The following is a 4,781-nucleotide window of genomic DNA, read 5'->3' as shown; positions in this document are numbered from 1 at the left end:
TATGCCTCTTCTGTATTTAATCATCTGATTTCTTTCTCTGAAGAGGGGGCTGGTTTCTCACAAAGATACAAAGCTCCATCGTTGGCATTTAGATAACGAAAACATTATTACATTTTTAACCTGAGAAAAGTCTTGTATAGTTTTTAAGTAGAGAGACAAGTCCATAAATAATACACAGAGACAAGCACACACACACACACAATCCACACACACGTTCATACATATAGACACACTCAACTCGCACACACAAGGAGACAGAAGCACACAAACAGACACACACACGACACATACACACAAACACACAAACATGCACATACAAACACATGAATATGCAGAATACATACATAAGTACACACACGGATACTTGCATATATGCATACAGGTTCATACATACATACATGCATGCATAGATATATGCATACAGACTCATACATACATACATGGAGACATATATATATATACATACATACGTACATACATAATACTTACATGCATACGTACATACATGCATACATATGTGCATACACAAGCATGCATGCACGCTGACACACAAATGTATGTACACAAACAAACAATAGAACCACACAGCTTCTATAACGACTAAGTCAACATCCATTGAAAAGGTTGTAAAATGAACTAAAATTTTGGAAGAAAAAATATAAGTAATAAATGAGTGGAAATCGAACCAGTGAGTGTGTTAGATAATAGGGCATTAAGAGAATATAACTCTCCGCAGACACAACATAAATATTGAATAACCATTTATAACAAAAAATGAAAGAATAAAGCCTGTTTTAAAAGATTATCTAAGCTATAATTCAAAATAGTAATGGAAATACTTCTTACGAATTTCTTGTGAAAAGAAAATATCGTTAAAGGTTCACTTACATATTTCAAAAGGAGAAAGCACCAAAGAAACTTGAAAGAATGACGAATACAAAAACGTTGCGTATTTATATCTAATGTAACATCGCCAGTATTAGTAAACAGTTGGTGACAATATATCTCAGTTTTTATTATTCCATAATTTAATGGGATAATAACGACATGCTATAAAGTACCAGCTGTGGAGTAAAGGATCCTTTTATGGCTTGTAGAGAAGTGGAAAGAATGGTTTCTACCTCTGCACTGGAATTACATAATTAGTTACTTACATGATTAGTCGCATTATGCCTTAATCACATATGTTTATCAGTGTATTAAATGCTTCTTTCTCTCACATTTTGCTTCAACCTTTCTTGTTTTTTTATAAATGACTAAAAGACGTACGCTATTTTTTCTCTTCTAAAAACAGTTTTTCCACCATCTACACACCATAATGGATAATATCACTGATAGATACTTACATAGATAAATAGATAGAAAGACAGACAGACAGAAAGACAGACAGACAGACAGACAGACAGATAGATAGATAGATAGATAGATAGATAGATAGATAGATAGATAGATAGATATAAATATACATATATATAGGATGCGTCAGTTTTTTTGACAACACATCTTTCAAGAACTAATTTTTTTCATAAATAAATCCTGCTTGAGGACATACAGTACAAATCGTATGTAATGTGGAGGGATACAAGAAAATTGTATGTAATGTGGAGGGGTACAAGAGAATTGTTGGATCCGTGCAAAGTGCTTGCTAAACTAGTTAAAACTACAAAGGCCTCAAAAGTTTTCGTTTTTCACCGATGAGAAAAACTTCGATCAGATCCAAACGGTAAACCGAAGGAAGATAGATATTTATGCAGAGGCCTAAATGAAGTTCCAACTGTCATTCATCCTAAGTTCCCAGCAACTGCGATGGTTTTAGGAGTCCTCAGCAACGACGGAGAAGACAATCTTTCCTCGATGTTTTCTTTTTTTCACAGGGCTTACGAGTTATCTACACAGAGGTCTTGAAGAATATTGGGAGGCCCTGGATAGACAGAGTATGCAACAAAAAGTGTACGTGCACCAACAACATTATTTACCGTCTCTTGAGGCAATGACAAACCATGCGTGGATGCGTACCAATTTCCACGATCGTGTTATCCTAGGCACATGACCTAGCTCACCAGGCTTCAAATCTACTTACCTATTACATATGAGTCGTGGTCGAGAGAGAGAGGACGATCAACAACCCCAAATCACATGCAATCTCTCAAGACCGACATAACGAAAATTATGTCCAACATCGAGAACGATTTGCGCATGTCAAGCACCCAACCCCATTGATGCTACCGGCGTAATCATTGCATATGTATGATGAAATGTTCCAATTTCTTTAAGAGTCTCTTCAAGCAAACTGTTCCTTGGATTTGTGAATATGTTCATTTTTAAGAAAGCGTGCATGTTTTTGATGTGTATGTCACTTTCTGACGCAAGAGTGTATACCTCTTTATTGTTTGTTTATTTGTTGTTTGTTTGTACGTTTGTGCATATGTCAGACACATGTGTGACATACGGGGTAGCGTGAACGAGTTCGGTTCAGAATTCCTCAAATGTAAAATTCTAAGAATGTATAACAAATATTGTCTGTACTATTTATCGAATGTAAATGTAGAATTTTATTCAGTTTAATATGTTCTTACTTGGGTAACTCCAAGATTTCTAGATTTTAATCCAAATATGTTGTTACATAACCTATATCCATTTTTGTATGTATGTATGTGTCTCTTTTGTATCTACTTATTTAAATTCTTCCTCTGGAGAAGGGGATGCTTCCTAACAAAGATACAAAGATCCATCTTTCGAATAAAAGTGAAGAAAACGTCACATTTTAAACCAGAGAAAAGTCTTACATAATTTTACTGTCCCGCTTAAAGATTGTATTTATAACGTTCGAATAAGAAAGTTCATATTTTTTTCTGAACATTTAAGCCTATCCATGCTGACAGTTAGTTATTTACTTACAAAACCAAATGCTCCAATTATTTTTGATATAAACGTGAGTTATAATTCGGATATCGATTAGTTATCTTCCTTCTCTTCGATTTTCAAATTGTTGTAATCCTTAATGTCTGATTGCTATAACGCCGAATCTGGTATAGCAGTATAGTTAGTAAGACAAGTAAAGACCACGACTATCTATGACCGTATACTTTGTGTTCTCAGCCTATACTGACCGACGTCACCTTATTTATAGCGACTAGCACATACCTCTCGTCACGTGGGAGGGGTGTATCATTATTACTATTATCCCCACAACATCTCGCCTTTTAAATTTTTCTTTTTTTTGTAAAAAGTGTCATTTTATTTCTTTTAATAGCAATACTTTCTATATCACCCCACATCCCTTTTTGAGTTTTTTTTTCTTAGTTACACATTTAATATTTTTCCCGTTTGGCATCGACTTCCAGGAACTCCGTACATTTTCTTTTTCTTACGCTTGTGTGTCTGGGTTCAATCTCCTGTAGTGGCATTGGTACTTGACAACTATCATATGACCATTTCATTCGTCCTTTCGTTCTCTTGGGCTCGATGTCGTGTCACTTGTAAACGTCCTTTCTACATTTTACCAAGTATAGCATTTTTCCTATGCGTTTAGTAATCACGCATTCTTTTCAACTCTGTTTTCCATTCTTATATGCCCTCACAAACATCGTTTCACCCATTTTCAAAAATCTTGCTGTATTTTCCTTTGCAATTTTTCTTCACTTGCCCCGTAGCAATTTGTCGAAGATTGATTTTATTTTCCCCGCAAGCATCAGCTCCGCTGGTGACATAACTGCTGGTGTATTTGAATTTGATGACACACGGTGTACTCTTAAGAATTGTTGTTGAGTTACCTCATCCGTGACTTCCTTATTCGACTTCCTTAGGGCTATCTTAAACGTATAAACAAAACATTTCGCTTATCAGTTAAATCTGGGATGGTATGGCGCTGTAGTTACATGTTCTACAGCAAACGTTTTACGGAGCTGTTTTTAAATTGAAAAGAAACAAATTATGTTCCATTGTCAGACACTACCGTGTCTGGGATTCCAAATTTCGCAAATAGCTCATGTAAAAAAATGTCATAGTTTAGGAGGTTGCGTTTTACACTTACAAATTTCTGATGATTTAGAGAAATTATCAACTACCACTAAGTAGTATGAATCGTTTAAAGGATCAACGAAATCGATGTGTAGTCTCGACCACAGAACATTTTCATTTGGCCAAGATTCACTGTTTATCTTCGGTAATTTTCCTGCTAGAGCATATCCTCTACAGCCTTTCACAAAACTTTCGATTTCACTGTCCATTTTTGGCCAGTACACCTAGCTTTCATCCTCGAAATACCAGGATGTCCAACATGGAATTCCCTCAACAGTTTCTTTTGTAGTGTTTCAGGCATCACTACTCTCTGTGCATACATTAGTAAGCTATCACAAATTAAGTGTAGGTTCACGTCTTAGTTTCATTTCGCACCAATCCTGTCCTTATTTACTTTCCCTGATCACAGTGTTCTTTTCACTTCTTTTATGAATTTGTCCTTTCCACAATTCGCTTTGTCTTCTAAGGTTACCAGTAATTCGCGTACCACATTACATTTTTTTATTTCTCCTTCTGCTCTTAAAGCTGCGACTACTGTATCTTCGAATGACTCGCATTGTTTCGGTATCAGTCGTGCACATGGCCTAGCTTTCTTGACGGTAAATATACAATCCACATGGCCTAGCTTTCTTGACGGTAAATATACAATCCACATGGCCTAGCTTTCTTGACGGTAAATATACAATCCACATAGCCTAGTTTTCTTGACGGTAAATATACAATCCACATAGCCTAGTTTTCTTGACGGTAAATATACAATC

The 4,781-nt window shown here is 35.7% G+C and overlaps 1 long non-coding RNA gene across 3 annotated transcripts in view; it reads right to left on the bottom strand.

The window, feature by feature from the left end:
- Positions 1-1,001, bottom strand: part of LOC106872077 (uncharacterized) — a 25,442-nt gene extending 24,441 nt beyond the window's left edge. For 2 of the 3 annotated variants that reach the window (XR_008264474.1, XR_001409734.2), the window contains exon 1: positions 889-1,001. This is a non-coding gene — a long non-coding RNA (uncharacterized LOC106872077). The remainder of the gene's footprint in view (positions 1-888) is intronic. The other variant, XR_008264473.1, reaches the window with a different exon arrangement.
- Positions 1,002-4,781: the final 3,780 nt, after the last annotated feature.

Source organism: Octopus bimaculoides, chromosome 6 (genome assembly GCF_001194135.2).
Source record: "Octopus bimaculoides isolate UCB-OBI-ISO-001 chromosome 6, ASM119413v2, whole genome shotgun sequence".
NCBI lineage: Eukaryota > Metazoa > Mollusca > Cephalopoda > Octopoda > Octopodidae > Octopus > Octopus bimaculoides.
This window is presented reverse-complemented; position numbering and strand designations above follow the sequence as displayed.